Source organism: Chelonoidis abingdonii, chromosome 8, assembly GCF_003597395.2.
Source record: "Chelonoidis abingdonii isolate Lonesome George chromosome 8, CheloAbing_2.0, whole genome shotgun sequence".
Lineage (NCBI taxonomy): Eukaryota > Metazoa > Chordata > Testudines > Testudinidae > Chelonoidis > Chelonoidis abingdonii.
The window spans coordinates 51299152-51322473 of record NC_133776.1 but is presented as its reverse complement, the minus strand read 5'-3'; the positions used below and the strand labels follow the sequence as shown (position 1 = coordinate 51322473).

Sequence of the window (23322 nt, the reverse complement as noted above, 5' to 3'; positions counted from 1 at the left end):
GGGACCAAAGGAAATCTTAAACAACCAAAGATTAATCCCAGATCAGGCCTCTTTTTCTGATCTAACCTATGAAGTCCAACATGGAAATAAAATGAACTAATCGAAGTGAGATGAACAAATCCCCCAAATTAAGTCCAAACAGTCAAGAAAAAAAGTAAAAAAAGCCTACTGACCTCAAATTGGGCTCTATTGTCCACTGATAATTTTGAAAAAGCCAGATACATGCAGATCCAAAGATCTCCTGGCTCTCTTTGAAAGTTCCTAGACACTTAACAAGCTACGCAATTCCCTATTGTTCATCAACGTGCAAACTGACGTCAACCAGCGTAGGACATCCCAGGCCGGGGTGTGTGTAGTGAGTATAGAGGGAATGTGTTGCAAAGTGTAACTGACAACACACTACTTATTTAACTTTTTTTTTTTTTTTTTTTTAATGTTCATCACATAGTCAGATGTTCTCATTTTGATCTGCCATTTCAGGGAAATAATAAAACACTTCCCTTCAGCTTTCCCCTGACACCATAAGGACCAATCACAGCCAAAATCAGCTTGTCCAAAAGGTATGGCTCTGACACTGTCTTCTTCAAACTAAAAATTCAGGCATTCACCTTACCCACTGATCTAAAAATCACAAGCTAGACTGTTGATTTCCTTACTCACAGTGTGACTTCCCACTGACTTCAGTGGGATTATTCATAATATGAAGCACTATTCAACATGAGCAAGAGTATCAGTCTAGCCCTCAGAGATTAGCACCATTGACTGCAATGGGACTACTCCCAAATGAGGTTCTATGCAATGTAAGAATGAAAGAATCTGGCCATGAGTATGTCCAGACCAAGAAACAAACAGTTAAAAGCTTCTATGCAAAAGGACAAAATTATAGCCAAAATATTCGCCACGTTACACAGGCTACCTCATCCTCTCAAAAATATATCTTAAATTATCCATTTCTAGAACAACAACATGACAGCAAAACTGCTGAATAGCCAGCAGAGAGGAAAGATTACACTTGCCCAGCAGGTAAAAAGCCAGCTTTGCTTTTCCTATTCTGCCTCCAGTAATTCTTCTGTTTTTCCTTGAATACTCCAATATCTGTCTTTTCATATGGCCACTCCTCACTGACATTCATTCCCTCCCCCTTTAAAAGGCAGGCACAGGAAGCACTAAGAGATAACATACAAGATTGTAAATGAAAAATGTCCATATCTACCATGCAGGCAAGCAAAAGGAAAACCAGCTGTCGACTTCAGACACACTCTTGGCTAAATTATGGTTTCAGATTTCTCTCCCCGCCTCTCCCTCAGTATCATTTTTTCAGTCTCTCCACATCACAAATGCACCATCCATCTGCCCCTCTCAAATAAATGATGAGAAGGTAACACCGGCATTACACATACCCCCCACAAGCATTTGATGAAATACTCACAAGGATGGAGAATTCCTACACATGACGGTCCATTTTCTTGGTTTAAAAAGATGGAAGGTAAAAAAAAAAAAAAAAAGCTTAGCAAAATAAAAGGAAATTCCACCCACACAATCCTGCAGCCACTGCAAAAGGAGCACAGAAGGTTGCTGACGTCACAGATTCATGAATGGATGTAAATTGGACTGCGTTAGGATTCAGCACAGAGCTTTCTGTGGTGTGTGCTCTGAAAGGGAAATGGGGGAAGTCAGAGGTGGACAGACAATCAGCTTCAGACAGCTATGGCCTGCCTTCTTTTAGAAAAATCTGGTCACAGAATAAAAAGATCCCACCAATCAGACCTCTGTAACAGAGCTTTCCAGGGTTATGACACAGAGCCTACCAGCTGAGAGGGGCACAAGCGAGCGCGTGTGTGGTGTGTGTGTGTGTAAGGATGATAATGAAAACATCATTGTTAATGACTGAGATACACAGAGGAATTTGATAAAATACATCATTGCTGCCATTCTGCTGAAAGGAACAGAAGCTATAATTCCATTTAGTGACTTCTCTTATGAGTTTCTGTCCAGCCATATGCCCTGTATGATAAAAGCATATCCAAATAACCACCATCTGTTATACAAACAAAATGTATTTGGTAAGCAGAAAAAGGACTTACTTCTGTCCATTTTTATTTTTTTTTTCAGAATTATGGTTCCTGGGTATTATAAGTTAACAATAACCAAAATATAAGCATATATTGGAAGGCAGCTGCAAGCAGAATACAGAATCTATATTATAGCAATACAAAAAGATTGACTGAAATCTGTAATATGTATCAGGAAATTCAGAGACTGACAATCTAAATGAGCGGGATTCTAAATTTACAGCCACATCCTGACCTCCAGGCACAATGGACACTCCATGTACACATCATAGCAAATTAGCCAAGCACTTGTGCCAAAGGCACACCCATTTCTGAACACCAGGGCAAAATCCTCTCCATCCTGAACTCCCAATTAGATAGCCACAGCAGTTGCTGTTTACATTAATTTTACAGAGGGAATAATTTCCATTTTGAATTTACACTATTGGCAAAAAGCACTAAACAAAAAACACCCTGACCTGGAGTGAAGGTGCACAGGCAGACAGACACGCAGTATAGCACAGCGTGTGAACCATAAGTTAGATGTGTGAAGAAAAATTTAGACAGAAAATGTGAACAAAAGTTGAGAGTTCTTTAAGCAGATTTTATTAGATGGCCCAAAAGCCACAAATCCACAGTGAAGAAAGAGGATAACTTTGGTTAAAAGAATCCTGGTTCAATGGCAAAGTGAAGGCAACAACTAGAAGTTTAAAAAGCAATATAAAACACATGGAAAAAAGAGGAAAGAGACAGTAATCAATATAAATAAGAAGTTATGAATTATGGAAAACTGCTAAGGGAAGCTAAAGACATTGGGAAACAATTCATGTCTGGCGGGGTCAGCACAATAAGGAGGAATTTTTTAAGTATATTAGGAACAAATGAAATCCTAGCAATGGTATGCTCCATCACTAGATGGATATGATAAAACTGTTGATGATAACTCAGTAAATGCAGGGTACAATGAATATTTCTTTCTGTATTTGGAAAGGAGCAGGATCATCATCCCTTGTGCGATATAGGTATATTAAGTACTTTCCAGTCATTTACTAACCAATGAGGATGTTAAACAAGATCCATTAGGCATAAATATTTTAAAATCAGCAGGCCCGGATAATTTGCACCCAATAGTCCTAAAAGAGTTGGCTGAGGAGATGTCTGGCTCACTTACATTAATAAATCTTAGAATACCATGGAAAGTCCAGAAGAGTAGAAGAGTACTAATGTCATGCTAAAAAACGGCAAGCAGGACGAGGTAAATATAGGCTGATTAGCCTTATATCAATCCCAGGCAAAACAACATGAAATATGAAATTCAATTGATAAAAATAATTAAAAGACAGGAGTATAATTAATGTCAGTAAACATGGTTTCATGGAAAATAGGTCTGGTCAAAGAAACCTGATTTCATTCCTGGATGAAATTACAAGTTTGGTTCATAAAAGTAACTGTACAGATGTAAGAAACTTAGGATTTTTTAAGCCATTTTTTACTTTTTACAACATGACATTCTGATTACAAATTTAACATTATACAACATCAATAAAGCACACAAATGGATTAAGAACTTGCTAGTTGCCGCGGTAGGGAGAAGCGCCTATCCCCGCCCGACCCAGGCACTGCTGCAGGAAGAGAGAGCTGAGGGAGTCCTCTCTCCCCACCAGAGCATCTGAGCACCCTCCAGCACCCCAAACCTCTCATCCCTGGCCCCACCCTAGAGCCCACATCGCCCAGCCGGAGCCCTCACATCCCTGCACCCCAACCCTCTGCCCCAGTCCTGAGCCCCCTCTCACACTTCAAATCCCTCGGCCCCACCCCTACCACATGAATTTTGTTATGTGCACCAATATGAAGGTGATGTGTCATACATCACCTCCATATTGGTGCACATAACACAATTCATTCCGCACATGGAAGGAAAAAATCAGAGTGAACACTGGGCCTGACGCTATTCAACATTGACATCAACGATCTAGAACTAAATATAAAATCACTGCTGATCAAATTTGTGGATGACAAAGACTGGTGGAGTGGTAAAGAATAATGAGGACAGGGCAGTCATACAGAGCCATCTGCATTTTTTGGTAACCTGGGCCAATTCAAACGAAATGCATGTTAACATACCAAATGCAAAGTTATACATCTAGGAACAAGAAATGCTGGCCACTCCTAAAGAATGGGGACCTGTATCCTGGAAAGCAGTGACTCCAAAAGGGATAAAAGGGTCGTAATGGACCAACAAAAATTAACATGTGCTTCCAGTGCTATGCTGTGGCAAAACAGGTAAATGCAGTCCCTGGATATAGAAAGAAGAGAGGTGTGACCGGTAGTAGGGAGGTGATTTTTCCTCAGTACACAGAATACTGCATCCAGTTCTGGTGCCAAAATTTAAGAAGATGTTGAAAAATTGGAGATGGTGCAGAAAAGAGTAACAGAAATGACTTGAGTGTTACAGAAAATGTCTTGCAGTCTGTTTATCTTATCAAAAAGATCAGGAGGTAACTATTACAGTGTATAGGTACCTTGACATTTGGGTGACGAGACGTCCCGTTTTTATAGGGATAGTCCCATTTTTGGGGACTTTTTCTTAGATAGGTGCCTATTACCCCCCCATCTCCAGTCCCGTTTTTTCACAGTTGCTATCTGGTCACCCTACCTGACGTGGAGAAAATACTGAGTACTAAAGGGTTCTTTAGAAAGCCAGAACAAGAACTGAAGCCAGACCAATTCAAACTAGAAACATAAACACTGCACACATTTTTGACAAATGATTAACCATTAGAACAACTACTAGGGGAAGTGGAGGATTTTCTTGATGTCTTTAAATCAAACCTAGAGTTTCTGGAAGATGCTTTAGCCAAACACAAGTTATTGGGCTCAAAACTGAGGTAAACTGAGGTAATTGGGTAAAATGTGAGGCCATATAACAGAGGTCAAACTAGATGACCTAATGGTCCCTTCTGGCCTTAAAACTGTAGGAATTTGTGACAGAGTTGTCAATTACTAGAACTGGCTTGCCTCCACCTACTTGAGGGAAGCCTTTAGCACAATGGAATCTCTTCCCATGTAACTGGGATGTAGCCAGGACCTCCCTTCTTTTTAGCAATACAGGGTGGTCTTGATCCCCTGATATCTGTTCTCAAACCTCAGGTTGAGAACACCTGCCTTAGTGAGATGGATTCCTTGAGCTGAAATCTGAATTTATATCTACAAATGGATTGTGCTAAAATAACTCCAACAGTTTGCACCATAAACTTCCTACTTAGTAAAAGGAAAGTCTGTAGAAGGCTAAGGTAATTTAAGACCTGTGTCCCCTGCTCTCCCTCCTATATTGGACGGAGATGACAAACCTGGCTTCTAGGACAAAAAAATCTCAGATGAGGGCAAATTCCTCTCTTCCCTATGTATCTAAGCTCACTATTCCAACGAGATTTTCAACAACAATTAAACCCGAGAAAGAGCTTTAGAATAGCTGCACACAACATTATATAATACGTGATTTGTGAGGGAGTAACTGCCTGCAGAATTCTGCCAAAGGCTGCATCCACCGCTGCTTTTACAGGGAGCTTGTAATGCCAGGAGAAAATATGCCTTGATTACCATATAGCAGCCTTGCAATTTTTTTCATCAGATTCAAAGGACTTTTCTGTTCACAAAAAATGAAAATGCCTCTCATTTGACAACTCTAATGAATCCCAAAGGATTCATACCTTTAACCTGGTAAATTGTCCATGCACAAAGTTTCAGCAATTGAGGTTATAGATACTTTCTTTCCTGTAACTGTAGGACAGCAGTAGGGGACAAATACATGTTTTTGGTTTTCTGTCCTTATCTCATACATATTTTGATAACTCATCAGACGTTAAGCAGGTGCCAATCCTTCCTTTTAAATTCTTGGGTCTTGGATTAAAAAAAAAAAAAAAAAAAGAAGGAAGCAACATTTCCTGGGAGTTGTAAAGCACAGAATTTAAATTTACTTCTGCAATAAAGGCTAGCTCTAACTAGTCTACAGCTTTACATGTGGGGGAAAATACCCCACAGTCAAAGCTTCCAGCTCTGAAATCCAACCTGCAGGCATGTTAGAGATCAGGAAGTATATTTAATGGAGACACAGAAGAGAGATACAGATGGAAGTACCTTGAAGGGTGATTTCATAACAGCATCTGAAACTAGAAGTAGTTTCCACTAAACTATTTTATGTATTTCTTGGAGATTCAGAAGGGATGCTGCTTTAAGAAATAATATAAGAGTAAGTAAACAGAGCTTTCTCCCTGAGTTTACTTGTTCCTAGGATAGACAAAATCAGAGATATATATGTTTGTATAGAGAGGTTGGTCACTACAAGCCACATAAATAAACCATTCTGCTGAAGTTCTAGAATCTGAAACTTTGGATTCAGCTTTTCAGCCTTGCACCAGGTATAAAAAGTGTTCCAAATCCTTGGAGAATTCTTTGACAGTGGATCATTTCCTTGTTGATTCTAACTTAAAGATGTTGAATTTTCTGAGAAAGATTTAGCTGGTTCACCTGGAAATTTACTAAAAAAAGGATGATGCTGAAGAAACAAGTGTCCCTGGGTCACTTTAATAACAGGGGTCACCAGCTCACTTGTTGCTTGGACTTGGCCTCTCAAGCAAAGGAATTCTGGGAGATGTAGTCATAGGGACCTTGACATTTGTAGTCTGCTGTAAGGCATGTTGGGAAGAACAGAAGGACTACATAAAGGTCTGTTTGAGGCTCAGAACAGAAGAGAACTGCAGGGCACAGGAGTAAGTAGAAGGAAGAGAGCTTTTTGGGGTTGACATCTTGAGTTTGTACTTGTGCTTATTTAGGGACTCCTAGGTTTTCCAGTGATGTCAGAGGAAGCTTCATCCTTCAAGTACTGCATTACCATGCTTAGTCCTGGTGGAAGGGCAACTACTACAGATATAAAGAACATGGCATTAATGAGTCTGAGGGAAAAAAGTGTTTACCCCTAGGGAAAATTGAAAGCCTACTCAGCTACTTTTGTATGCCCTGGAAAGGGAAGATTTTATTGTTTGGGTGGAAGCCAAAACTCCTCTACCATAAGAGAAAGCACTAAAAATACGCCAAGACGTTCCAATCTCAAGGTAAGAGCACCTGCTATACTGGAGTTCTGAAGGGCTTGTTCTGAGTGACCCCAAAAGAGAACATTGTCCGGAAAGGGATTTATTTCTGTGCGGCCACATTTTGCCCAAGGGTCAATACTAGAACCTAGCTGGAAGAGCAGTCTGATATGGTCTGGATCACCAGTGTTTTCTCAAAAGGAGTCTTTAGAGTCCTTCCAAGAGAATTGGTTCCATGGGGACCTGTGCTTTTATCTCCTCATTGTTGAAAAGATGATGCCAACATTACTGAAGCAGACATTGGGGGAGGGGGTTTGAGCCAAGTCTTTCACTGCTGTGACTGCGCTGTTGCTAGCTCTACTCCCTTCTCTGAAGAGAACAGGAGAGAGCTCCCCTTCTTGATAGGAGATGCAGAGGAGCCCCTCTAACCAGCATCAGCAGAAGTTGAACAGAGGCCCTTCCTGGATTTCATAATCTTCTTGGCCAGCTGATATATCACATTGAGGAGAACTGCCAAGGAGACCCACAGAGCAAAAAGTCCCTGCAGACACACTATCTTTCCCAACATTTAAACCAAAGGCAGAGAACGGTCAATGCCAGGTTAAAAAACGTTCTTCCCCAGTTTCAGAGAATTTTCCTGCACTCTGCAAGGTAGGTAACACAGGAGGTTGGGAGGCTTCCTGAGAGGCAAAGTGAATGGAGGGTTTTCTTCAGGCAGCTGGGAGCTAATCTAGTTTCCATGACTCAGAGTTCTGTCCTGCCTTCTATACTACACAAGCAGAGGGAAAGTTCCTGGTTAGGACCAGTGCAGAAGAGACAAAGAACCAAGTGGCAGCATAGTGAGAAAGATGAACTGGAAGGAAGGAGAGGGGAGAAAAAAAGTTTGAGCTTTGTCTTAAAGACAGATTTGGAGAAAGTTGAGTCCATAAACAAAGGGAAGGTGGGAGAACATATAGTGTGAACAAAGCACAGGGAGGCAGTCTGTGTGAAGGAACTGAAAAAATTCCTCTAGTCAGAGCAAAAAACGCACAAGTTGTTTGGAGGATAGCAGGGGGGAGAGAAAAGAAAATAACTCTCTCTTAATTCACTAGTTTCTCTTCATAGAAATCGCCTCCAGCAATTCTTCATAGAGGGTTCTCTCTGCCCTTGTGAGTCCAGAGGCAGAAGCAGAGCTATTTGTCAGGGGAAACAGAGCTATAAATCCCAACCTTAAGGGATCTCTCCACAATACCATCTTCCACAGCTGTAATTAATATCAATTTTAACAGCTGGGGGGTGAGGGTGTGGGAGAAAAGGTTCTATACTAAAGATTCAGCAGAAAGAACAGAGAAGCCCTCTCACTGTTTTAAACACAAGACGATATTTGTACTGTTGGGCTGTGCTTCCAGGGATGGGAAATTAGCAGATACACACATCCTCATTCCCTTTCTTAGGTGAGAAGCCTGCCCACCAACCACTCCTAGAAGGGAATAGGCAAAGTGAGAAGAATGTCAAGGGATGGGTAAAAGTTAAATTGTCAACTCCAAATCTTTAAACCAAAACTCCTAGCACAGCAGCCCCAACCACAGCACATGGGACTCAACTGCCTAGTGCTGTTTCTAAGGGAGGAATGATCTCAAATTCATGATGCCTGGTAAAACTGTAAATCTTCAGACATCTAGCAGCCCAGCATTTCTTCTGTGGGTACCTGTGTCTTTCTAGCAGAGAATGAGGTTATGGATCCTGAAAGAGTATTAATGACCTCAGAAAGGGAAGGGCTTTTGCATTCTTCTCCAATAAAGGCCCTAATCTGCCGATACATAAATGAGGCATTAAACTTTTCAGACTTAACAGCAAGGCAGGGAGGCAACAAACAGTGAATCTGATCTTCTGAAGTTTGATGTCCTGCTGGGTTAAATCTTCAGTGCCCTCAGGTCTAGCTTCTGCCACAGAACCCTCTTTTAGGGGTTAAAATTCATATTATCTAAGGCCTGGTCTACACTACGCGTTTAAATGCTTTTTAACTGAATATGGGGGCGCCTGGGTAAAAACAGGAATGATTCCTGGTCACTCCCAGTAGATAGGACAGAACGGCTAGTAACCGTCTTCATCATAGCAACTGGGGGCTGAGCTTCCAAATCAGCCCCCTCCCTTTCCTGTGTAAAGAAAAAGATTCTGTACTGCCTGGACTGTCATGAGCAGCAGCATGCTGGGCTCCTTTCCCTGCACCGCTTATTGTCCTGCCTGGCTGTCATAGCCCCGGGAGGCTGCCTCCCCCTCATTTTATCTCACTAACAAGTCCTGCGTTTCTTATTCCTGCATTCTTTATAACTTCATGAACACAAATGGGGGGGGGCACTGCCACGGTTGCCCAGGAAGGTTGGAGGGAGAGGGAAGCAATGGGTGGGTTGTTGCAGGGGCACCCCCTGTGAATACTGACATGGAGCAACTGTGCTCTGATACAGCTGTCCCTCTATACACTTGCCCCTATTCTAGGCAGGGACTGACTATTTTAGAAAACCATAAAGGAGGGATTGACTTGGGAGTCGTTACCAGTTTTGCTTTTGCGGCCCCCGGCCGATCTCAGCCAGGGGCACTCACGATAGCAGCAGACAGTACAGAGGGGGAGAGATAACCGTCATCTCATTGCCAGTTTACTCCGGCAGTAGACGGTACAGAACGACTGGTAACCATCGCTGTGCCTCTGTTTCCCTATCAGTAAAATGGGAATAATTTCATTTACCTTCATGTATAAAGCAAGTAGAAGTATTGACCCCCATTAAAGATAAAACAATTCATACCCGGATCTAGAAAGGGTCAGATACTGATAGGAGGATGGGCTGATGTCTGGAGGAGCTCCAGAAACCAGAACTGTCTGGGCCACCTGGGTGCAATCAAAATGACCTGGGCTCTGTCATGAAGAATTTTTCATAGAACCTGAAGAAGCAGGGGGGCAAAGGGGAGAAAAACAATGCATCAGACAGTCTGTATAGCATAACAGAAGGGCATCACCCCAGAAGTCCTACTCTAGAGCAGCACAGGTTCAGAAGGGAGTTACGTATCTCCCATTTGCGGTCTGTGGAGAAGTGTCTGCTGAGATTGTTGGCCAGAGAATTCTGTGCATAAACTCCACGACTCTGTACAGACAGGAAAAGATTTTGCTCCACTTTGTTTATGTAAAATACATTCAATCACATTATTTGATGTTATCTGGATATGACAAAACAGTGGAAGGAATTGCATACTAGGCAGACTATGCTCAGCTCCAGAAGACTGATATGCATTCTGGCCTCCCAAGGAGACCATGTGCCTTGCACAGTGTGAGCGTCCACGTGGGCCTCCCATCTTTTCAGGGATGCATCTGTGATCATGGTCGCATCATGTGTAGGTGGAAGGAAAGGCACTCCTGCATGCACATCTCCCAGGTTCGTCCGTCATATGAGGAAAGCTGTGGCCTTGGGAGGGACTGTCACTTTGATATTCATGTTGTCTCTACCTGGTGAGTAAACAGATTAGAGCCAGGCCTGCAAGTAAAAGCGGTGAAGCCCAGCAAATAGTGTTACGTAGGTACACCCAGCCTTGTGGCCTAGTAGGTAAAGACAGTCCTTGACTGTGGTGCAGGGTCTGATAGTGAAAGGTTTTATCAGTCTGTTCATGGTCTGAAATCTGTTCATAGCTGGTGGGCCTTCACTGAGGTAGAGTCCAGGGTTGGTCAAATAAAGTTTATGGTTTTCACAGGGGCCAAAGTGGACATTTCATTGTTTACACAGACACTCAAGCATGCCAGAAGACAAAGCAAGAATAGTGTCATTGACTGGACGTCCTTGCTGTATCTGTCCATTAGGAACCAGTCATCCAGATACAGTAAGATGGTGTAACCATTTCATTTCATCTGGACTGTCACCACTGGGTGCTGTTGCCAGTCCAAGAGGGAGCACTCTGAACTGGTAGTGCTCCTCTTCTATCAGGAATCTGAGGAGCTGTCTGTGAGATGGGTGAATATTCACATGAAAGCAAGCATCTTTAATGTTGAGCTCCATGAACCATTTGCCTTCCTCCAAGAAGGGGATTATCAATGCTAATGTAACCATGCAGAATTTTGATTTTCAAATAACGACTTTCAGCTGCCGTAGATCAAGAATAAGTCTCCATCCTTCATTTTTCTGTGGCACTAAAGGATATGGAGAGTAGAACTCTTTCCCTTGATGTTGAGGTGGCCCTTCTAGAGCCCCTTCCTGAAGACAAGAGCCCACTTCCTAATAGAGGATCTCCATGTGAGAGTGGTCCCTGAAGAGAGGTGAGGAAGGAGGCTTGTGACTGGGATGTGCAAAACTCAATCATCTAGCCAGAGTGGATGATCTTTAACACTCACGTCTGTTATTGCCCTTCAGTTGTGGGCAAAGTATGGCAGCGACCACAAGTTAAGGGTACAGTATAGGATGGCATCTAATTCAGGTATGCGGTTCTTGAGTGCCCTGGTTGAGTGGTGGCAGTTGGAGAGGGAGCCACATATCCGGGTCTTTGCACCCTTTGATATATGTGTGGTGGTTTATAGTGTCACTTATGGTAAAACAGTTGAGGGAGAGGGTCTGGACTTATAAGCTTGTTTGTGTGGTTTTCTCTTCAGGGCCAGAGTGTAGATGCCCAGGGAGTGGAGGGTTGTCCTGGAGTCTTTAAGCAAGAGTAGTGAGTAATCAGTCTTCTCAATCAAGCAATTAGACCAAAGGGCAAGTCATCAATGATATTTTGGACCTCCCTAGAGAACCCCAAAGAGTGAAGCCAGGATTCTCACCTCATAACAACAACTATGGCAATAATTCTAGATGCAATGCCAGCTGTATCCACTGCTGCTTGGAGTTAATTTTTAGCCACCAGTCTGCCCTCATTGATGAGGGGTTGAAATTGATCCCTGTCCTCCTGGGGAAGTTTGGCCTTGAATTCCACCTATTTAGAGTAATTTGTGAAACAGTATTTTGCTAACATGGTTTGGTAGTTAACAATTTTGAATGGGAGGCTGGTTGATGAAAATACCTTCCTCCCTAGAAGGTCAAGACATTTAGTGCCTTTGTCAGCTGAAGCTGATTTAGCGTGTTGTAGCCTGGATCTCTCCATGGGTGCCTGCACTACTAAGGAGTTGAGTGCTGGGTGGGTGTGACCTTAAGAGCATCCCTATGCCAGAAGGCAAAAGGCTCTCACAAGGTATCTAGCAGCGAGTTTCACCTAGTCCAACCAGCTCAATGTACCCCAACTCATTACTGTTATAAACAGCATCTAAAAAGGTGTCATGTAACATTGCTGGAAAACTGATAACTCCTTGATCACGGATATTCTTGCATGATGTATGTATGTATGGTCAGGCCACAAAGGACGATACAGTTATGCTGGAATTATGCTAAAATATGTTTAAACCAGGCATGGCAAGGGAAAATTATAAACAGTTTTTTTTCCAGATAAAGGAACGAGGTTCTACCTGTTTGAATGCGTCTCCCATATAAATTGAGCAAGGTGTAACCAAAAGACAAAAGTATATTTGCATCACAGGCAAACAAAGTCATCAGCAGAACAAGCGGGAAAAATGTGATCACTTAATCTCAATGGGGGATGGACACTGCACCCCCAGGAAGCCTTCCTGTCCTTGAAGCAGGAGCCAATGAACTTTGAGAGCAATACTCTTCAAAGGTTTACTGGACTATAAAGAGAGGGCAGAGAACCACTAAGTTATCCTTCACCCAAGGAGACAACGAAAACCAGTGCCTTGGACTCTGTGAGGACCTGATTAAGAGCTAGTCAGCCACTGCTGGAAAAGGAAGATTGGTGAGGAAACTACCTCAAACAAAGCCAGCAGCTTGTTAAGTTGGGCCTTAGCCATTATAAAGCATATTTTTACTTTGAGTTGTTTATAAACCTTCCGATCTTTATCCCATATACTTGAACTCACTTAAAGCCTCTCTCTTTTTGCTTAAATAACCTTGTTTAACTTTTTATCTAAACCAACCAAGTGCTTTGACTGAAGTGATTGTTAACTCCAGTCAAGATAACAAGCTGCTGTTTCTGTCTCTTTAAAGGAGCCAGAAACTTAGTAACTTCTGTGAGTGTTCCAGGAGTGGGCTGGACATTGCAGGGAGATGGTATTGGGGAATCCTGGGGGTTGGTGTCATTCTGCGAACAGTAACTGAGTGGTGGAAGTCAAGTGTGACCTACATGTTTGTAGGCTGGCTATTGATTTCTGGACAGTTAAACACAGCAGCATAGCATTTAAGGCACCCAGAGTTGCAAGGCAGAGAGTGACACAACCCCTCACTGGTCTGGGCTGCAACAGGGGTGAACAGGAACTCTACCCATTTAGTTAGTATGAAGTAACATTTTTCAGCCCTTTTCAGGGTGGAGGCACAGGAGACAGAAGTATGCCACACTGTCCTAGCACATTCCAAAATGGCCTCTTCCACTGGGAGGGATGCTCTGCTAGGGCCAGATGGTTGCAGAATGTCAAGAAGCTTATGCTGCATGTCATGGCCCTCTTCAAGAGGGATCTGGAGTTCAGTTACCACCCTCTGCAAATGCTCCTGGCATTGCCTGTAGTTGTCAAGCAGTGATGGAAATAATGGAGTGATTGCTTCATCAGCTGAGGAAGATGACATGTCCACTGGAACCATCAGCACTGGTGGATCCAGTTCAATTTCTTCCTTCAGGTACTCAAGAAGCACATGCTCTACTAACTGAAAATATTAAGTCATGAAACCATCATGGATGAATGAAAATAGCATTGGACAGATGAAGCAAGACCAGTTTTGTGCAGGTCTGGGCCTCTCGTTTGAACACCTGATTGCTTTCACCAGGATAAAGTCAGTTTCAACTCAAGAAGCTACTTCCCCAGTGAAAAGATTCCACCTTAACCACAAACTTGATTAATTACAGAATAGTAAATGAAAGGAATAGTATTCTCTTCATGAAGTCACATTTCCTCAAGAATTTCATGTTGAAATTTAAATTAGTAAAACCATTTTTCAGGCCCATTCCCAGAAGAAATGGAAGTTTCGCATATTATGCTCATTCCTGTGCACTAACCAAAACAGTAAAACTGTTTAGATAATAACTCACAATTAAAAGGCAAGGACAAAAGACATTTCAATGAATATATGTACAGAAAATAGGGATGCTTAGCTCTCATGAAAGCATTCCCCTGTTCTTAATTCCTAAAGTATACACATCATTTCCTTTTTACAACATATGCAAGGAACCTGTGCCTGCAATTCAGATTGCTAGATGGCTAAACTCCCTGTAATAAAATTGAATGATTTATACTGGAGATAACCCAATTTCTGTCTGCGTGAATAATAAAGTACGTTTTCAAAAATCTACGTTTGAACTTAACCTGTTCTCCATTTGGTTGAATCAAACAAGTCTGTTATCTAAAGCAATTAAAACTCACATATTTTGTGTAATAATCAAACAGGTGCTATTCTATTGCTACATATATCAAGTATCTCCTACTTTGAAAATAAATAGCAACTTCACCTAAGCATTTGTGTAACAATAGATTATCTGGTGATATCTGATTCTATTGTCAGTTCCCAATTTTTATTTATTTTAAACAATTATTTTATGTAGTTTTCAGCATATAAAATAGACAAAGCTAAAGAGTAAAGACTACAGCTATGATCTAGCAACAGCTGGCATACACTTCTATGATATCACTACCTAATCTACATATAGTACTGCAGAGATGCTGAAGACCACATAGGTATTCCAAAATACCAGAGGCACATGTGGGCACATCTGAAAAATTTTACACTACAGAATTCTTCTTTCTTTTGGGAAAAGAGACAGAGTCTGACCTCCTGCTAATCACAGGCCAGAGAATCTCACCCAGTGACTCCTGCATCGAACACAATTTGCGATTGCACTATGTGACGTCTTTGTAAACGACAGTCAGTCTTGATTTAAAAGTTGTAAGTGATGGAGTATTTATCCCATCCCTTGGTAATCTCCTCCAGTGATTCAGACATGAAATGATCACAATATTGTCACTGTAGAAAAGTTTTACAGATTAAGTAATAATTGATCCATTTGTTGTTTTGTACAAAAAGGATTCCCACATTTAGACATCACCTTACGAATTTAAATTGCAGTCAACCAATAGTACCAAGATCATTCATGCAAATGTTCAGAAATAGCATATACAGGCACCCACTGATGTCCACCAGGACATCACTGGTGCCCATCGCATCCAGAAAAACAATTGTAAATCTGCTTGCTAATAAATACCCACTTCCACAATAAAATGACCCACTAGCCTAGCCAAACAAATAGGCCTTACATCACACCTGTTGTTTACCAAACAAGAGTGCTGGAGGCAGGAAGTTCCAGATACACAGGTCTGCCACGGACCATTCCAACTGCATAAACTCAAGGTGGAGAGCTTTGTCTGGACTGGTGGGGGAAAAAAAAGGGTAGTCACTCCTTTAAGAGTCTTTTCCTCAGGATGGTGAAGGGAGTGGCCGGGGGAAGGAAGGGAAGGCAACACCTGGGCAGGCCAGTGGGAGTCAGGTAAGCCATTGGCCCTGCACATATGTGAAAGGATATATAAACCCTGTCCCTCCAGCCTGAGCTCTCTCTCACACCCCATTAGTATCTCCTGCCCTCCTGCCCCTGGGATTAGCATAGGACCAGGTTTTCTGGTATGTTGCAGCTATTGCAGGAGTTCTCAAACTTCACTGCACCGCGACCCCTTCTGACAACAAAAATTACTACACAACCCCAGAAGGGGGACTGAAGCCTAAGCCTGCCCAAGTCCCGCCAAAGCCAGAGCCCCACCACCTCAAATGCGGGGAACAAAGCCAAAGCCCAAGGACTTCAGCTCCAGGTGGAGGGCCTGTAACTTGTGTCCCACCACCCGGGGCTGAAACCTTTGGGCTTTGGCTTCAGCCCTGGGCAGTTGGGCTAGGGCTTTGGCCCTGGGGCTCAAGCTTCGGCTTCCACTCCAGCAAGTCTAATGCCACCCCTGGTAGCCCCATTAAAACGGGTCTCAACCCACTTTGGGATCCCCATCCACAGTTCAAGAACCACTGAGCTATTGCATTAAACACCTCTTTGGGGACTGGGAAGGAATATTTCCCTCACCACCAGTCTGGCCAGCACAGAGTGGGCTTTTTGGAGTGTTTTTTTGTTTGTTTGTTTGTTTTTTTGGGTTTTGCCTTCCCCACAGCAGCTCAGTGACACTGTGGGGTAGGTCAGGATGTAAGGTTCGAGTTGTTGCAATTTAACGGGTGACAGGTATCCAGTGCAAGTTCATGTTTCGTAGATAGTCCAGTTCCTTGATGAATTGGAAAGGGACTTAGGAGGAATGCATCCTCTAAAGAAGCTGCGGAACAGGGTTGGGGTTCCTACTGTCTGGCACTATGAGGAGATAAGGGACTGAGGAAATGAGGTTAACCCTTATATGAGAGGAAAGTGCTGGGGTCCCAGCACCAGGCTCGGACTAGCTGTGGAGGAGTGGGGGACCAACGGCACCCCTCCACCAGGTAGAAATGATCAAGGAAGAAAATCACTGTACAAACTATTGCCAGTTATTTCCCAGATGAGTTAATAAATAAAGGTGCGGCCCAATTAATCCACATCTGTTGCATTTTCTCTTTCCATGTGACTAGGACAACACATTTCCACTGGCTGTGGCATGCTTCAACTCTGAAGCAGACAGCCAGAATGACCCAGAAGATCTCAATAGCTGTGGCAGAACAGCTCTCTCCAGTAACAGCTCCAGAAACAAATAGCCAATGTAAACCATGGAGCACTGGTGTTATTTGCTCATCTCAAGAAGTGAGCCACTATATTCTACACTAGCTGAAGAGTCACAGTACTCTTCACCAGTAGCCATATTCCTGAGGTTAAAAAGACATGACTTTTTGTTCTTATGACTTACCGTGACAAAGAATGCATAGAGAAAAGTAGTCAGCTTCCAGGAAAAGTGAAATGGAAAAATGCACTATATCCCAAAGCTGTCCCATGAGAATACATGATCAGTGATGGACCCAAACAGCCCAGAGACTTCAAGTTGTATTTGAAAAGACCAGACAAAAACCTTCAGCTGAAAGTGTACCCACAGGCTTTGGGCATCCTTTAAATGCTTGTCCCTCCCTATCCACACCTATCAGAACTGAGCCTAGCCAGGTGCACTATCACTTATATTAACACAAGTATACAATTTCCATATTAGACATGTCTATGTACAGGAGGAATGGGAGGTGGCCATCATTTAAGAAGAAGATGATATACTTGGAAATTAAAGACTACACTTTCAGAAAATTGTGCTCTTTGAATTCGTATCTATTGAAGTTATTCACACTCTTACCACAAGTTAAATACAAACCAGTTCTGATGCCAGATCATTTTTCCAAGTGCACTGAAAGCCCATGTCCTCTTGGCTTGTTGTCCATATGCTTCCACTTCAGGTTAGATAAACCAAACTGCTCTCTGAAGCTGCACTGAGCGTAAGGTCTAAGACAGTCCAACATTGGATTCTTCTCTCTAAAACCAGTAGAGATAAAAGAAAACTCAGTGTTGTGTTTAAACAAGAATGGACCTGAATAAACTGTCTCTATGTTCTACCCAAAATAAAGCAGTGTATCAGTAATACCAAGAGGAACATTTCAGTCTTGTAGGGTGAAGAGATGCCTCTACAATTATGATTCACACATACATACAGACGAGCATATCCAATATTAGCTATTCTTCTTTCACTCTTAAGTAGAAGCATACAAGTCCAAGGTAGAAAAGTTCTATTAGATCATCCAGTACAATAACTGATAGCACAGAGTTGTTCTCCACAATATATTTTGTTCTACATTTTCCAGTCCAATATAAAAAAAATCACCAGTAAGGTTGCATAGGACACAAAAACTGGGGAGGTGGTAAATAATGAAGAGGACAGGTCACTAATACAGAGTGATCTAGTGAACTGGGCGCAAGCAAACAATGTGTGTTTTAATATGGCTAAATATAAATGTATACATTTAGGAAGAAAGAATGTAGGTCAGAATTACATGATGGGGCACTCTATTCTGGGAAGCAGTACTCTGAAAGAGATTTGGGGGTCATGGTGAATAATCAGCTGCACAGGAAGTCCCAGTGCAACGCTGTTGCCAAAACGGCTAATGCTATCCCGGAATGCATAAAGAGTGAGACCTCGAGTGAAGAAGAGAGTTTATACTTTTGTATTCAGCACTGTTGTGACTGCTGCTAGAACAGTGGTTTTCAAACAATGGGTCATGACCCAGTACTGGGTTGCGGAATGTAAGGCACTGGGTCGCAGCGGGAGTGATCAGCACCGCTGACTGGGCTGTTGGAAGTCCTGTTGGCGATGCTGCCCGGCTAAGGCAGGCTAGTCCCTACCTGTACTGACACCGCACTGCGCCCCTGAAGTGGCCAGCAGCAGGTCTGGCTCCGAAGGTGGGAGGGCCATGGGGCTCCACACGCTGCCCCCCCCCCCCCCCCGAGCCAATGGGAGCTGGGGATGAGTGGTGCCTGCAGGCGAGAGCCGCTTGCATGCCTCCGCCTAGGAGCTGGACCTGCTGCTGGCCGCTCAGCTGCTGACTGGGAGCCACCCGAGTCTGTGCCCCAATCCCCTGCCTTAGCCCTAAGCCCTTTCCAAACCCAGAGCCCCTTCCTGCACCCAAAACCCCTCATCTCCAGCCCCACCCCAGAGCCTGCACCCTCAGCCCAGAGTCCTGACCCCTCCTACATCCTAACCCTCTGCCCCAGCCCCGAGCCCCCTTAAACCCTGAACCCCTCATTCCTGGTCCTACCCCGCAGCCCTCACCCTAGCACCCCAACCCTCTGCCCCAGCCCTGAGCCTTCCCACACCCCACACCCCTCATCCCCAGGGGTCGCCAGAAAAAGAGTTTGAAAACCTCTGTGCTAGAATACTGCATGCAGTTCTGGTATCCAAAATTCAGTAGGGGTATTGATAAATTGGAGAGGGTTCAGAGAACATCAATAAGAATGAATAAAGATGTTTTCTGATGCGTGTAATGATAGACTCAAGAAGCTCACTATATCTAGCTTCGAGTCACTAAGTTCAAGGCCAGAAGGGACCACCAGATCATTTACTCTGTCTAACACAGGCCACTAGCACCCAACCCACACATTAAACCCAACAACCTAAATTAGAGCAAAGTATTACGAGCCACAGACTACTAGACTATTATGTGACACAGACAGAGGGACTGCAGTGCACCAATGCCAGTGGCTCCTGCAGTGACAGGCAAATGATTACATGAGATATACCCAGATAATTGTGGCAACTGTACTATAGGTAGATTAGGAGCTGCCAGAGCCGGGGGAGAGGGGCCTAACCCCCCCAGCCCAGGTGCTGCTGCAGGGAGAGAGAGCTGGGGGAGTCCTTTCCCCCCACCGTAGCCCCAGGGCAGTCTGCACCGCTCATCCTCAGCCCTGCCTCGGAGCCTGCACCACCAGCCAGAGCCCTCATCCCCAACTCCCGCACTGCAACCCTCTGCCCAGCCCTGAGCCACTCATCCCCAGACTCACCCCAGAACCCGCACCCCCAGCTAGAGCCCTCATCCCAACCTTCTACCCCAGCCCTGAGCCCCCTCCCATACTCCAAACCACATTAATTTTGTTATGTGCATCAATATGGAGGTGATGTGTCACACGCAACCTTCCTATCGGTGCACAAAAAATTCATTTTGCACATGAGAGAAAAATTAAAGGGAACACTGCTTCTGAGCCCTGGCTCCACCATCATAAGCAATGCTATCATACAATCCCACCCATAAATTTGTCTAGCTCTCTGAAAACTAATTAAGTTGTTTGCCCACATAACTGCTATTGGGAGGCGGTCCCAGAACCGCACAAATCTGATTAGACAACTTTTTCTGATTTCCAGTCTGATTTTGTTCATTACCAGTTTATATCCATTTTTCTCTTGTGCCAACATTGTCCTTTAGCTTAAAAAGCTCTTCACCGTTCCTGGAATTTACTCCTGGATATATTTACAGAGAGCAATTATACCTTCTCTCAGCCCTCTTTTTGCTAGATTAAACAAGCTCACCCAGCCCCTTTGACATAAGATGAACACTTCATTCCCCTCATCATCCTAGTAGCTCTTCTCTGCACCTGTTTCAGTTTAAATTAATCTTTCTAAAACACTGATAACCAGAACTGTACACAGTATTCCAAACAAGGTCTTACCAGTGCCTTGTACAATGGCACTAATAGCTTAACAAAGCAAAGGTTAAGGGGTGACTTGACTACAGTCTGTAAGTACTTACAGAGGAACAAATATTTAATAATGGGCTCTTCAATCTAGCAGGCAAAGGTATAATATGATCTAATGGCTGGAAGTTGAAGCTAAACAAAATCAGGCTGGAAAGAAGATATAAATTATTGGTGAAAGTAATTAATCACTGGCACAATTTACCAAGGGTCATGGTAGATTCTCCATCACTAACCATTTTTAAATCAAGATTGATGTTTTTCCAAAAGATATGCTCTAGGATTTTTTGGGGGGTGGGGGGCAGCTGGTGGAGAGGAGTCCTATGGTCTTGGTTATACCAGAGCTCAGACTCACAATGATCTCTTCTGGCCTTGGAACAGATGAATAAGTGTTGTAGGTAATGGAGCTTACGGAACTTTCCTTGGAAGAATATGCCACATCAAATGGATTTTAGAAATTACATTTTTCTATACATTCATTACTAAATTCTCTCTCTCAGTGATATTCTATCATTCCTGGTTATAACCCAGTGTACAACCCTATTAGTCTCCTTCCTTCGTGTTTACACCTTTCAAACACTTGCAGAAAACTATTCATGTTCCCATTATCCACAGATAGTGCTAGTTCCCAGAAAAAAGTCAAATGTTCCTCCAAGCCAATGGCTCATCGGGTTGTTGCAGTTAAGGCATGTCAGTTTCAGAACATAATAAATTTTGGATACAATCATCTCAAAGGCTTCTTCACAGCAGACCCAGTACTAATAATTAAGGTCCTCCAACCCTTAGCTCCCCCTCCACACTCATACGTGTGGGGAAAGAGTTTTATTTTTACACAAACAAAAAAATCATGTTATAAAAGGGAAATAAAAGCCTTCTTTCAGAATAGCTGTAAGTACCAAAATCTCTGCACTGGATACAGATATAGAAGATGGGATTCAGTAACTCTAGCACAGTTTTGTTACCATGGTCAGAGACTTTTCTTTCTAAAAGACAAATGCCTCTGGACCTTATCCTGCAAAGACATGGGGATCTGCTTAACTTTAGGCATTGTGCACAGCCCCACTGAAGTCAACAAACTACTCCCACAGCATGTCAAGTCATTACAGAATCAGATCACAGGTATGTTCACATATTTTGGAAGTGAAAATATTACATCATACTAACTCTACTTCAGGTCTGAATACTTGGATTTACACTGAAATTGACTTTATGTTAGAAAGATCTAAAGTCCTATAAACAGACTCTATATAACAAATCATAAGGTATTTGGAGGTTTGTAACATCACTTCAAGAGAGAAAATATAAAACCGGAACAGACACTTTTACTTATGACATGGGAGAGACTGGAATGTATTTGCTTCTGACTAAACACTTTATTTGCAGAGCAATTTCCATTCCCTCACCCCCTTGTGTGTTAGCCTTCTGTGACTGTTCTACAAAGTTAATACACTGACAGGAATGTTTCAGGAAACAGGCAGCTTTAAAATAAATATTGCAAAAATATTCACAAAATTTTTAATTGTGAACATTCATACTAGAATCCTGATTCTAAGTGTTGCATTCCTCCAAGACTGGGAACAGAAACACACAATGTGAGATGTGTGTTTTATATAAAACAGCTCAAATTATAAATACTGAATACTCACAATGAACTGTTCATAAACAAGCTACAGATCAAGCTCTTTTGAAGAAATTGTTCACCATATAATTGTGAACTATGAATGTCTCCATTCACTTGCAGACAATTGAAATAATTTTATTCATTAAAATTTTTTGACCTTCACTAATTATGAAAATGGCAAATTAAAAACAATATATAATAGGAAAAGCAATTTCTTAATTCCCTTGTCAACTTAAAGTTGTTTAAATCTCTCCCCTCAGGACATAGCAAACAATAAGAAGCAAGGAAACCATATATTAAGAGAAAATTCATACCTGACACAGAAAAAAGCAATATAAGAAAGCAATTTAAAAGCAAAACAAAACCAGGTCATTTTGGAGAGTACTGCATCTCAGAACAGCTTGACCTAATGCCCCCATATTTATGTCACCTCAAGACCTCAACTGGCATTCAATTTTCCAGTCCTGTGCCAGCATTGCACTAATGTACACTAATACTTTCTCTAATAGTTTTCAACAATATTATCTTCAACACACTCATTCAAGAATTGACCTTCATTGCATTCATGACAGCACCATAGGCATGTGCACAGGGTGTGCCCAGGCACATCCTAATGCCCACAGGCCGGATCCAGCCCCTCAGGGCTTTGGATTCAGCCCGCAGGATTTGCCCCCTGTGGTGCCGCAGGCCCCGCACCACTCTCAGGCCTTGGCTACACTGGAGAGTTGCAGCACTGTAAACCCACCACCAGTGCTGCAACTTACTCACCATCCACACTTGCAAGGCACATACAGCGCTGCATCTCCGATTGAAGCGCTGGCTGTACTTCTGCTCTGCTTGGGGTATAAGGATTGCAGCGCTGGTGATGCAGCGCTGCTCCGCAAGTGTGGCTACCAAAAGTGCTGTAATTGGCCTCCGAGGTATCCCACAATGCCTGTTCAGCAACTCTGCTCATCAGTTCGCACTCTACTGCCCTGGCCTCAGGTGACCCACCCTTTAAATGCCCCAAGAATTTTAAAAATCCCCTTCCTGTTTGCTCAGCCAGGTGTGGAGTGCAATCAATCAGTGACTCAGCATGGAGCAATGGCAAGTTGCTGGACCTCATCAGTGTTTGGGGGGAGTAAGCTGTACAGTCGCAGCTGCGCTCCAGCCGTAGGAATTATGATACCTATGGGCAGATATCAAGGGCCATGCTGGAAAGGGGCCATGACCGGGACGCAGTGCAGTGCAGGGTTAAAGTCAAGGAGCTGCGGAGTGCCTATTGCAAAGCCAGCGAAGGAAACCGCCGCTCAGGTGCCACCCCCACGACCTGCCATTTTTACAAGGAGCTGGACCCGATACTTGGGGGTGACCC

At 43.1% G+C, this 23322-nt stretch overlaps 1 protein-coding gene across 1 annotated transcript in view; it reads right to left on the bottom strand.

The window, feature by feature from the left end:
• Nucleotides 1-23322, bottom strand: part of MAP3K13 (mitogen-activated protein kinase kinase kinase 13) — a 131302-nt gene that overhangs the window by 77214 nt on the left and 30766 nt on the right. Inside the window, exon 3 of the mRNA XM_032763595.2 lies at nucleotides 17484-17641. The gene's annotated coding sequence lies outside the window, so the exon portion shown is untranslated. The remainder of the gene's footprint in view (nucleotides 1-17483; nucleotides 17642-23322) is intronic.